Consider the following 13,608-nt stretch of genomic DNA (forward strand, 5'->3'; position numbering starts at 1 on the left):
CGGCTCCATCGTGGATTTCGATTGTGTATTATGTTCTGCATTCTGATCGGCTAAACAGAGGAAGAGGCTTTTTATTGCCAAAATAGTTGGACTTCTCCACCCGCTAAATCTACTCAGCAGCCCCATGCGGTTCTTTGGCGCTCCTTAGTAACTCCCTGACGCTTTTACAAAAATGTTTTATTTCTGTTGGACAGAACCAGAAAATAAATTGCAGTTTTTCATAACAACGATGTGATGGCGAAGTATTATGTAAAGTGAAGTGGATCGGGTCCGTAATCTTTGAAGTTGTGCAATAAATCAGCAAAATGTTTTTAAATTAGTTTTTTTTGACAGTACATAAATTATTTGTCAACAGTGCTTTTTCTAAAGCAAATACGTGAGCCCGTAAATTTGGGTTGTTCTTGAGCAAGAAATAAAAAAAATAAAGCTTTCTACTCCATGGATTTTCACGTTTCGTGGAGGGTTCTGCCCCTCATTATACATGATAACAAAGGGATTACTGTATATTTCAATTATTCTTCAGAGATGATGCATTTTGATGCCAGCCTGTCTCGTCCTTGACTCCCTGAGCTTTGATATAATGCATCGGCGTTCCCCACAAAAACTACCTTAACTTTGCTTTAAGTACTCAAAACCTCTTCAACTACTTAACACGTAAACCAATACGGTGACTGGCTTGCTCGGGAGCCGGTGTTCCTTACATGACGTCAAAGCTCAAAAAGTCAAAGACGAGACATGCTGTTTTCAAAATGCAGTATCTCAGAAAATAATTGCAAAATACCGATTAAATACAATGAAAGCAAAAAGTATTTAATCCCTTGCTGATTTTGTTAGTTTGACTACAATCTGTTATCTGCACTGCTTATCTCCAGTAGGGTCGCGGAGGTGCTGGAGCCCATCTAAGCTGTCCCCGGGCACTGGGAAGGGGACACCCTGAACTAATTGCCAGCCAGTTACAGGGCGCACAGAGACAGACAACTCACTCGCTCATTCACACCAAGGGACAATTCAGACCGGCTAATCAACCTGACATGCATGCTCTTTGGAATGTGGGAGGCCCGTAGTAAACCCACGCAAGTGCAGGGAGAAAATGCAAAGTCCCCACAGGAAGGCTGGATTTGATCCCATGACCTCAGAACTGTGCCGTGAACACGCTAACAACTAAGCCGCCGTGCCGCCGGGGGACCCGCAGTCTAGGGAAAATGGCAGGGAACGCTCAACCAAGGAGAGTGTTTTTTTCTGGGACAGCCATACATATTATCAAGTAAAGCTTCATCCATGCATCCATTATCTACAACGGTTATTCTCAGTAGAGTCATGGGGGTGCCGGAATCAATCCCAGCTGACATCCGGCAGTGGGCAGGGGACATCCCGAACCGGGTGCCACAGAGAGACTAGAGTATTCAATGTTTGGTCAGAATTCCGTTTCGCAATGTCAGAAAATGATCAAACAATGTGAAAACATGTGAGTGAATATTCTTTCTCAAGTCAATCACAAAGATATGTTATCTGACTGATACTGCTGGAATGTGAGGTCGGGGGCGGGGGCTTTGACTGCATGTTCGCATCAAAGGTCGCCGTGACAACTCCACCACAGGGGGGTCCGCCCCTACCAGGAGATCAGAACCCAAAGCTGGTAAACGTCTCACCTCGCAAGGGCAGTCTGAATTTGGCCAGCAACAAGGAAAGAGCGCATATCGTAACAAGAAGAACTGGATCAAAATCCTGGCCTCCTGACTAAGTCTCAGCTCAACAAGCAGCCAGAGAACCTTGTCAAGTCAGCAGCCAAGCTTGATCAGGCTAGGAGCCAAACCGGTGGGACAAAAGTACAGACCTTAGAGAAGCCTTAAGCCACTAGCAGTCAACCTCTCCTTCAACACCGCATCCTGTGGTCCTCGTCCCAACTGCCTACCAGGAAATGAAATGAAATGATCTGCATTTATATAGCGCTTTTCAAGTCAATGACTTCCCAAAGCGCTTTACAATGTGCTCCACATTTCCCAATAGCGGCCTTGCAGCCAAGTAAGGCGCTAACCTGCTTATTGGGGATATTAGGGGTTCAGTGTCTTACCCGAGGACACTTCGACATGTATCACAGATGAGCCGGGATTCGAACTGGGATCCCTTGATCCCAAGACGAGCGCTCTACCTGAGCTCTACAGCTAAGGACATAGAGACTGGGCCGTCATCAACGCTGAACTTCGCAGAACATTTCTTTGTTGCTAGGTATTGGTATTGATGTGACCTAAAAGGAGGAACTATGTCAAAATACAATAACGTATTACTCAAGCCAATGTTGTCTATCCAAAATCGTGCCAGTTTAAGTTCTCAACTTCTACTTTTGTTTTGTTTTATTTTCTTATTATTGTTTTGCTTGCTATTGAAGCTTCTTCATTAGATGATTAGTAAAAGAAAAGTCCATAAATCCAAGAGTGTGTTTGTCTTGATTAAAATATATTGAACTTTTAAAACGGTAAAAAGAATTCACCTAAAGTGTGTATAGCCACACTTCAGAATAACTAATCAAAGGTTTTTCATCCGCTTTCCTGACATAATGATTAAAAACGTATTTGGTGCTCCAAAAAGGTGAGTTTTGAAAATAATAAATTCGGCTCTTTAATTGGTCAATAAATTGTTTGTTAGAATAACTCATTTACCACCCATTTTCGCTACAAGACAGACAACCATTCAAATGCCCATCGTACCTGGAGACCATTCATAGAGCCGACAGAGGTATTTGTTTGTCTCATGCTAACAAGGGCGCAGTGATAAACCAAAATAAGTGTAAGTAAAGCAACCGCAGTAACTGTAGACTGCATTGGTTACTGTAGATATTTAATTACTACATAACACATTCAATAAAGTTATCCGATAACTTTAAACAAATTAGACATTATCATTTATACACATTAAATACTGGGATACACTGTGTATTCTTATCTGCGACTACGAAATGACGGACGTCACATCAGACAAATGCGATGGCTGGAGCTCACGGTACCATGTTCCCTCACTGACCCAACCCACTGGATTGACGCAACAGCAATTTAATAAAAACAAAACACTTACAGGGGAACAAATACATTTGTTTCGGTTCCCATCGATCCTATACGCGTTGAGTTGAACCTGAAGCCACCCGCATGCCTTTATCCATCTCAAACATTTCTCCAAATGAGTTTTCGGCTAAGAAAAAGGACAAACCCCACCCCTACCTATCGTCCAACCGTTTTGACACACAACACTGAGCGTGTGGATCACTTGTGCATCCTCTGTGATACAAACATGGCCGACCTAAATCGGCACCAATGTTCTGTCTTCTGCCTCGCATTCTGATTAGCAGAAAAGAAGATGTGTCGGATCTATCAATTTGAAGTCACCAATTAACCTGAGAATGCTTGTTGTTCTCACCCCTGTTGAGAGTTTGGAATCTGTCTGATTGTCCGATTCTGTGATGAAGTGTCTTTCATACAGGTGATTGGTAAGTACACGTGTCTTGAAACCAGTTAATGAGTCAATTGGGAGTGTCTTAACTCGTCTGGAAGCCAGAAATCCTAATAAGTACTAGAGGATCAAATACTTATTTCCCTCAATGAAATGAGATGGAATTAGTGGACACACTGCCTTAAACATAACTTTGAAATTGATGGGGAAACATGGCACTGGGTTGTGTGAGGGGTGTCAAAGAGAATAATCTGTGAAGCATGTAATAATAAAATGCCAGGTGTACAGTGTTTTAAAAGAAGAAATGAAAAGAGGTCTGCTGGAAGTGGGGATGATGGAGTTTTCAAAGAAAAGTTTGCTGAGTTCGGACAGTGGGCCTCAAAGGAGGATACTTTTCCGTTTTTTTGAGAAGGCTTTATGACAGGGTTTAAAGGATGGAAGAGGTGACGGGTATTTGGTGATAGGGGGCGGCAATGCACCATAGCATGGATGCCAACTGCCGCTAAACTTGAAGAAGAGAATTAAAATATATAATTTCGTCTCTCTGTTTTAGAATACATTGATAATTAAAAGGATGACATCATCATGTTTTTATTTGTAGACTAACCAACAAAATCAGCAAGGGATTAAATACATTGTACTCTCACTGCATTTAATCTGGATTTTCAATTATTTTTCGAGATAATGCATTTTGAGTTTTTGAGCAGTGCCGTCATGTGAGGAACGCCAAGCCAGTCACCGTATTGGTTTACGTGTTAAGTAGTTAAAGAGGTTTTGAGTGTTAAGAGCAAAGTTTTGGTGGGTTTGAATTATTTTTTTAATATTTTGTCTATGTTAGAATACATCTATAATTAAAAGTATATAAACATCATGTCTTTATTAGTAGTCAAACCAACAATATGTCATGATTACTGATTCGACGCCAACAGCCCTGGTTGCTGATTGGCTCCTTGCCACTTTTTAAACCCCCCGACTCCCTGTTACCGGCGTCCGATCGTTGCGAACCTTCAGCTCCCGCTAATGCAAGCCGTTCGAACCTGACTCCCTGTTTCTTGACTCCCGTAGGTTTCCCGGCTTCGACCTGTTTCCGTTTGATCACGTCTCTGCTCCTGCGCCCCGACAACCCGACCTGCTTTTCCCTCTTCGACACCGCTATCGCTCGCCAGAGAAGTGCCACTTCCGCGTCCCTAGCGACCTGCTCCCCACAATCAACGATCACTGGATCGTGGGTGCAATTGGGTTCCCGTCTCCGTTCCCGGTGCCTGACACAATATCAGCAAAGGATCAAATACTTTTTACTCTCACATATTGTGTGTGTATATGGAGAAAATATAATTAACATCAGTGGCTCAGGAGGTATAGTGCTCGTCTTGGGATCAAGAGATCGCAGTTCCCGGCTCCTCCGTGTTACATGTCGAAGTGTCCTTGGGTAAGACACTGAACACCTAATACCCCCAATAAGCAGGTTAGCGCCTTACATGGCTGCACGGCCGCTATTGGGAAATGTGAAGCACATTGTAAAGCGCTTTGGGAAGTCTTGACTTGAAAAGCGCTATATAAATGGAGATCATTTCATTTCATGATTCAGATAATGCGCTAACCATGGCAGCGTGTTAGTTCAAAGGTTGTGAGAGCGAACCTTCCTGTGTAGAGTTTGCATGTTTTCCTCGTGCTTGCGTGGGTTTCTCCGGGCACTCCGGTTTCCTCCCACATTCCAAAAACATGCATGTCATGTTAATTGGCCCTCTAGTGTGAATGAGAAAGTGAGTTGTCTGTCTCTGCGTGCCCCTTGATTGGCAGGCAACCAGTTCAGGGTGTCCCCTGCCCGCTGCCCGGAGATAGCTAGAATGGGCTCCAGCACCCCCGCGAGCCTACTGAGCATAAGCGGTGCAGATAATGGTTGAATGGATGATTCCGATATTTTCTAGGCCAAGAGAGAAGGCCTTGCAGGTGGTCACGGCCAAACACTGCGGGTATTGGTACCATTGCCTACCAGGGTGTTGAATATAGATAGATAGATAGATAGATAGATAGATACTTTGTTCATCCCCGAAGGGAAATTCACATTTCCAGCAGCATCCCTGAGCTGAGAACAATCGAGAACAATCGAAAATAACACGGGAGCTGCTGGAGTGGCTGCCATTCGTGACGGCGCCGGAAGAAAAGATTCAATTTGAATCATTTACAAACAAACAAACAAAATATTCATGTTTCAATAAGTGGAGTGTTAATAAAATATTTCTGATACTGATATAACCAGATAAAACTAATTTTAAGTTACCTGTCCAAATGAATGTTGTGCCATCTCACCTTTCCCACTCTCTCTCCTGCAGTTGACTTGCTGCTGCTCGCTCCTGAAACTAATACTTACCCCTTTGTGTATTGCCTGCATATGGCGACACCCTCTTTCAGCTTGTCTGTCAGAACCTTGATCTCCTCCTAAAATGCTTAATTACTCGTATGCAATAGTATAACTGTTTCGAGCAGAATGTGGACTATTGTAGGCTGTAAGGGTGACAATTACATATTCATAATCAAGGTTACTATAAAATATTATGGTATCGAACAGCCCGAATGCAAATGATCACTCATAAGTTTGTATTCTGATTTAAAAAATATGTTTTGATGGGTATGTTCAATGATGTCAAGCATAGTTTCCGGCTTGTGTGGGCTGTTAATGAAATATCAAGACCAATCATGTTGCTACTTGTCCAGTAGTGCAACAAAAAATATACAGTATATCGGCAAAGATGGGTAAGGGTGGGTGGATCAATTATGATATGACTTTAAGGGAAAGAAAGAGTTCAGATATTTAATGATCATGATATTTCTAAGTAAAAGCATCCCTATCAATCGATACTACTCTCTCATGTATCAAAGATATCCTACTGTCAAACTATCAGCCTTTGGCATCACAGGGTGTATGGAATGTGACAGGAATGTGACTTGGTCAACTAGGCCATCCACTGATCGAGAGGCTTCACTAAGCATCATTGCATAACAAAACCGTCCTCATGTTACAGCTAAGAAAGAAATTTATGGAATCTTATGGGAGACAATGGCATGCTTGAGCAGCATTAGTTTTTTTTTTTTTTTTACTATAGAGCTATTGTGTAACAAAATTTGTGTAAAATGTATGAAAAAAGCCTAAATTTTCAAAAGTTTCAAAGCTTTGTTCTAAAAGAAAACACGTGCAATGTTTATGACAAGAAAATACAAAACATTTCTGCAGTTATTGTTGACAAGTAGTTCTTTTCTCCGCATGTTCATCTTATTACTCTGAGGGAAGGGTGTTCTTGTCATCTCATCTACTTCCGTGTTGATACAAGTGCTGACGCTGTAGCAGAGTAGATCCGTCGAGCTCTTTTATTACAGAAAACCAAGGTATGATAAAGCAAAAAACTATGAAAACTTCCCTTATATGCACTGCTTATCCTCGAGTGGGTTGCGGGAGTTGCTGGAGCAACCTGAACTGGTTCCCAGACAGTCGCAGGGCACACAGAGACAGAAACACACACTTGCTCATTCACACTTAGGGACAATTTGAACTGGCCAAATTAACCTGACATGCGTGTTTTTGGAATGTGGGAGGAAACCAGAGTGCCCTGAGGAAACCTACGCAAGCACGGGGAGAACACGCAAACTTTACACAGGAAGAATTGACCTCATGACCTCAGAACTGTGCCGCACACGCGCTAACCACTGCACTGCCTTGCTGCTCCTAACAAGAAGTAATGTGTTGAAATTTGTCCAAAAAGTCCATGGCAGCAACAACGCCTCAAGCCTGTAAAATAGTCAAAAAAGTCCATAACAGCAACGACAAAGTCTTCCATCTCTGCCGGCTGGTCGATGCAGGCCTTGACATACTTCAAGTCCAGATGCTGGTCCGCTCATCTCAAATTTTCCTTCTCCTTCGCATCACCACCAGCCAGGCAAAAGGACAGGAAAAGGAAAGTATGAAATGGGCATAAGTAATATGCAATTGAATAGAAGTGGGTCTTAAGTCTAGATTTAAAAACTCCCACTGAGGTTGCAGAATTCCACCGCACCAGGGCCCGGATGGAGAATGCTCGGGAGCCTGCAGACTTCTTCTTGGCTCTTGGAGTCAAAAGCGGACTGATATTTTCCGAGCGGAGGCTCCAAGCAGGAACATAGGGGGAAACCAAATCTGAGCGATAATAGGGCACAAGTCCAGGCAAACATATGTATGTTAGTAAGAGAACCTTAACGTCACATCCTAAGCGCCTCAACCACACTTAAGCTACTCGGCCACAACACATTAACTATTCATTGTTGTAGCAAATTGTAGCATTTGATTTTCTCCGAAAGTACTAAGAGGGCTATAAAACAGGAACGCATCTTCGTTGACAGCAGGATTTTAACCTAAGAGGGGGGACCCCAATGGATTTCTCATCCACCACCTTAACCACCCGGCTACAAAAACATGAAGACCTCAACACTACCCCCTTCCGTAGCAAATCTAGCATCTGATGTTCCCCAGAAGGACCAACAGAGCAATAAATCAAGAAAGAATCTTTGTTGTTGGCAGGAATTAAACCTATGAGGGGAGAACCCCAGGATTTTCAAGTACATCGCCTTAACCACAAGGCCAGAACAACACGGAAACCCAAAGACTGCCCCCTGCCGTAGCAAATTTTGCATCTGATGTTCCCCGAAAGTACCAACAGGGCAATAAAACAAAAAAAACCCTTCGAAGTCTGTAAGTATTGAACTTACGAAGGGAGACCCAGGGGATTTATAAAGCATCATCTTTACCACTTGGCCACAACAAGACAATACCATTGAAATTGAACTTGCAAAGAGATAACCCAACAGATTTAAAATCCAATGATATTTAAGTCTATCGCCTTAAACACTCAGCCACAACAACACAGTCTAAAAAAACTCCTTCCGGTTGTAGCACTTAGTAGCATCTGACGTTTCTCAAAAGTCGTTACTTGGCCATAAAGCAAGATTGAATCGACAGTAATATCAGGATTTGAACATAAGATAGGAGATTCCCAAGGATTTTTAGTCCATCACCTTAACCAGTCTGCCACAACAACACAGGCATTAATAAATAGCCCCCTGCCGTAGCAATTTAGTATCTGATGTTCCTCGAAAGTACCAACAGGGCTATAAAAGGAGAAAGAAACTTAGTCATTGGCAGGATTACAAACTACAAGAGGAACCCTCAATACGTAATCTATCTTCTTAACCCAGAGGCCACAACAACATGGAAACCTCAGGACTGCCCCCTGCCATAGCATATTTAGCATCTGATGTTCCCCGAAAGTACCAACAGGGTAATAAAACAAGAAATAATCTTCATTGTTGGCAGGATTTATACCTACGAGGGTGACCCCAATTAATTTGTTGCCCATCTCCTTAACTACTCGACCAGAAAAGCCCAAACTGTAAGGTCTGCTTCCTTTTGTAGAACATCATAGCATCTGCTGTGCCTTGAAAGTTCCAACATGGCTTAAAAACAAGAAAAAAAAAAACTACTTATCGGCAGAATTTAAAACTACGAAAGGAAACGCCAAGGGATTTCAAGTCCATCGCCTTAACCACTCGGCCACAACAACACAAAGGCATGGAACTCACCCTCCTCTTGTAGCAGATTGTAGTATCTGATATTCTCCGAAAGTACCGTGAGGGCTATAAAACCAGAAAGAATCTGATATTTCCCGAAAGTAGAAAGAGCGCAATGAGACGAAAGACATTCCTCGTCATTGGCAGGATTTGAACCTATGAGGGGAGACTCCATTGGATTTCTAGTCCAACGCCTTAACCACTCTGCCACAAAAACACATCTGCATTGATTCTCGCCCCTCTATTGTAGAAAATTGGAGTATCTGATATTGGCCCTATTGCTACAGTCCCCTTATTGCAGCATCTGATGTTCCCCAAAAGTACAAAAAGCGTTATGTAACAAGAGGCAATCCTCGTTATTGGCAGGATTTGAACCTACGAGGGGAGACCCCATTGGATTTCTAGTCCAACGCCTTAACCACTCGGCCACAACAACACATATGCATTGATTCTCGCCCCCCTATCATAAAAAATTGTAGTATCTGATATTCTCCGAAAGTACCGTAAGGGCCATAAAACTGGAAAGAATCTTAGTCATTGGCAGAATTTGAACCTATGAAGGGAGACTTCATTGGATTTCTAGTCCAACGCCTTAACCACTCCGCCACAAAAACACATATGCATTGATTCTCGCCCCTCTATTGTAGAAAATTGGAGTATCTGATATTGGCCCTATTGCTACAGTCCCCTTATTGCAGCATCTGATGTTCCCCAAAAGTACAAAAAGCGTTATGTAACAAGAGGCAATCCTCGTTATTGGCAGGATTTGAACCTACGAGGGGAGACCCCATTGGATTTCTAGTCCAACGCCTTAACCACTCGGCCACAACAACACATATGCATTGATTCTCGCCCCCCTATCGTAAAAAATTGTAGTATCTGATATTCTCCGAAAGTACCGTCAGGGCCATAAAACAGGAAAAAACCTCGGATTTCAAACTACGAACGGAAAGTCCAATGGAATTCAAGTCCATCGCCTTCTCCACTCGGCCACAAAAACAGACAGCCCCACAAACCGCCTTCTAGTTTAGGATCTGATGTTGCTCGAAAGTACAGAACATTTAATACGGTCCCCTGATTGCAGCATCTGATGTTCCTTGAAAGTACAAAGAGCATTATGAAACAAGAGACAATCCTCGTTATTGGCAGGATTTGAACCTACGAGGGGGGACTCCATTGGATTTCTCGTCCAGCGCCTTAACCACTCGCCCACGACAACACAAAAGCATCCAACTTGCCCTCCTCTTGTAGCAGATTGTAGTATCTGACATACTCCGAAAGTACCGTAAGGGCCATAAAACTGGAAAGAATCTTCGTCATTGGCAGGATTTGAACCTACGAGGGGAGACTCCATTGATACTCTAGTCCAACACCTTAACCACTCGGCCACAACAACACATACACAGTGATTCTCGCCCCCCTATTGTAGAAAATTGGAGTATCTGATATTCTCCGAAAGTACAAAGAGCGCTATGAAAAAAGAGGCAATCCTCATTGTTGGCAAGTTTTAAACCTACGAGGGGAGACCCGATTGGAATTTTAGTCCAACGCCTTAACCACTCAGCCACAACAACACACACTCGCTCTGCTCTTGTAGCAGATTGTAGTATCTGATATTCTCCGAAAGTACTGACAGGACCATAAAACCGGAAAGAATCTTCGTCGTTGGCAGGATTTTAACCTACGAGGGGAGACCCCATTGGATTTCTAGTCCCAACGCCTCAACCACTCGGCCACAACAACACAGAAACCTGAAGACTGCACCCTGCCGTAGCGAAGTTCGCATCTGATGTTCCCCGAAAGTCCCAACTGGGCCAAAAAACAAGAAGGAATTATGTTGTAGGCAGAATGGAAGCATACGAGGGAAAACCCTAATCGATTTATAGTCCATAGCCTTAACCACTCGGCCACAACAATACAGAACATTTGATATGCCCCCCTTATTGCAGCATCTGATGTTTCCCAAAAGTACAAAGAGTTCAATACGTCGATGCCATTTACTGGTTGCATACGGTAGAGCAGAGATCTTCAACGTGGTGCCTGCAGGCACCAGGGTGCCCCCCTGAGGACGCATGAGGTGCCCACGTTCTGAAAATAGCTCATTGGTGCTCATTGGTCATTGTGATTTTCTAGTGAAAGGATTTTGTCGGTGGTTGACTGGGTATATTTAACCCTACTTCCAATAACTAACCTGGGGATAATATATTGACAGGATAGAAATAACACAAGAATTTGTTATTTTAAAAATGCATATCAAACTCGGTGCCTTTTGTGCTGATGATAAATAAAAAGTAGCTCCCAGCTTGAAAAAAGGTTTGAGATCCCTGCAGTAGACTGAATTCAGTGTTTTGTATTTGTTGGGATATACTGTCCTCTAGTGGTAAAATATAGCAGGACTGCATGAATATCGACTGTTGATGTAGCAGGAGCGAACACATTGGATACCTCAACATTTTCAAAAGGAAATATATTCCAATTAGATATATCATTTAAAAATAATATACATTTTTGCTTCAGATCTAATGCTAATTTATGATTAAAACATAGAATGTATTACATACATTTGAATTTATATTTATGTATGTCTATGAGTATTACGAATGCAAACATAAAAAAAATGATTAAAATACTATTTATGTCTTGAATAATATCATCAAGCACAAATGTATTTATTTGCAAAATTTTAGTACTGGGCATTTCATATTTTGTTTCTTATTCCTTGCAAAAGCATATTCGGACATCGTTTACAAAAACAAAAAACAAAAAACAAAACAAAAACAACAACAACAAAAAACAACCATTAAACTAATTTTGATCCGACCGTTAATACAATTTGAAAATTGTAATGCATAATTTTTATTAAACATAAGTAGTACAGGATTACAGTTTTGGTTATAGTATGGCCAAAAATAAACCCTATATACAGTGAAGAAAATAAAAATTTGAACACAAGCTATTTTGCTATTCCTCCCACTTAGAAATAATGGAGGGTTCTGACATTTTCATCGTGGTGTATCTGCACTGTGAAAGAAATAAACTAAAAAGAAAAATCAGAAATCACGATGCATTATTTTTTTAAACTATTTATTTGTGTGATACAGCTGCAAATAAGTATTTGAACACCTGCGTATCATCTAGAAGATTCAGTGGTTAGCGCGTGTGCGGCACTAGGTAATACACTAAGACATCATGAGTTGAAATCATGCATGGCACGAAAGGTTTCCCTGGATAAACCAACACATGTCATGGCCCGTCTTAAGTTTGCATATGACCGTTTGGATGATACAGAGGAGTCATGGGAAAAGGTTTTGTGGTCAGATGAGACCAAAGTAGAACTTTTTGGTCATAATTCCACTAAGTGTGTTTGGAGGAAGAAGAATGAAGAGTACAATCTGAAGAACACCATCCCTTCTCTGAAGCATGGGGGTGGAAGCATCATGCTTTGGGGGTGTTTTTCTGCACATGGGACAGGACGAGTGCACTGCATTAAAGGAAGGATGACTGAGGCCGGGTATTGGGAGATTTTGTGAAACAACCTCCTTTCTTCTGTCAGAACATCGCAGATGGGTCGTGGCTGGGTCTTCCAACATGACAACGAACAGAAGCACACAGCCAGGAAAACCAAAAAGTGGCTCCGTAAGAAGCATATCAAGGTTCTAGCATGGCCCAGCCAGTCTCCAGACCTGAACCCAATCAAAAATCTTTGGCGGGTGCTCAAACTCCGTGTTTCTTAGCAACAGCCCAGAAACCTGACTGATCTTCAGAAGATCTGTGTGGAGGAGTGGGCCAAGATCCCTCATGCAATGTGTGCAAACCTGGTGAAATGTTTGACAAAGGCTACTGTACCAAATATTAACATTAATTTTCTCAGGGGGTCAAATAGTTATTTGCAGCTATATCACACAAAGAATCGTTGAAAAAAAATAATGCTTTGTGATTTCTGGATTTTTCTTTTTAGTTTATCTCTCTCACAGTGGACATTCACCTACGATGAAAATTTCAGACCCCTCCATGATTTCCAAGTGGGAGAAATAACAAAATAGCTGGGTGTTCAAATAATTATTTTCTTCACTGTATGTTTTTAAGACACCCCCCAGGAATTTAAATGTATTTATGTATTTATTAGCAAGGGTGGCGATAATGTTTTCGTTAGGGATAAATTATACATATCCGTTTGTTTGTCTGTCCACCCAAGGAAAGGAGGAAGGATTTTACAGGCAGTCAGGTAGGTTACACGAGATGTGAAAAATGCCCCAAAAAGCTGATTCAGCACTTTTGGTTTTGTTGGCTCAGCAGTTTTTGTTTGACTGTTTGGTGTGTTTATCCACCCAAGAAAACGAGGAAACAGTTTATATATGACCAGCATCTTTCACAGGCAGGTAGGTTACCCTAGACTTGACTGACTCAGCAATTTTGGTTTTGTTGGCCCATCATTTTCCCCGAAAGATTATATCCGGCCAAAACAACATTGAATACCAACACCAGACTTTACAGGCGACCAGGTAGGTCACTCCAGAGGAAAATGACCCTGCCAATAAGGAAAATGCCACCCAAAAAATGCTCTCGTGTCTC

General features: G+C 42.1%; 2 non-coding genes across 2 annotated transcripts; both read right to left on the bottom strand.

Annotated features, from left to right (window-relative positions):
* Positions 1-9,390: 9,390 nt before the first annotated feature.
* trnas-aga (transfer RNA serine (anticodon AGA)) lies at positions 9,391-9,472 on the bottom strand. The gene has a single exon. It is a non-coding gene; the product is annotated as a tRNA-Ser (tRNA).
* Positions 9,473-9,787: 315 nt separating this feature from the next.
* trnas-aga (transfer RNA serine (anticodon AGA)) lies at positions 9,788-9,869 on the bottom strand. Its single transcript has one exon. It is a non-coding gene; the product is annotated as a tRNA-Ser (tRNA).
* Between the last annotated feature and the right edge of the window lie 3,739 nt (positions 9,870-13,608).

Source organism: Urocampus carinirostris, chromosome 4 (assembly GCF_059441175.1).
Source record: "Urocampus carinirostris isolate Australia breed hairy pipefish chromosome 4, RoL_Ucar_1.0, whole genome shotgun sequence".
Taxonomy (NCBI): Eukaryota; Metazoa; Chordata; class Actinopteri; order Syngnathiformes; family Syngnathidae; genus Urocampus; species Urocampus carinirostris.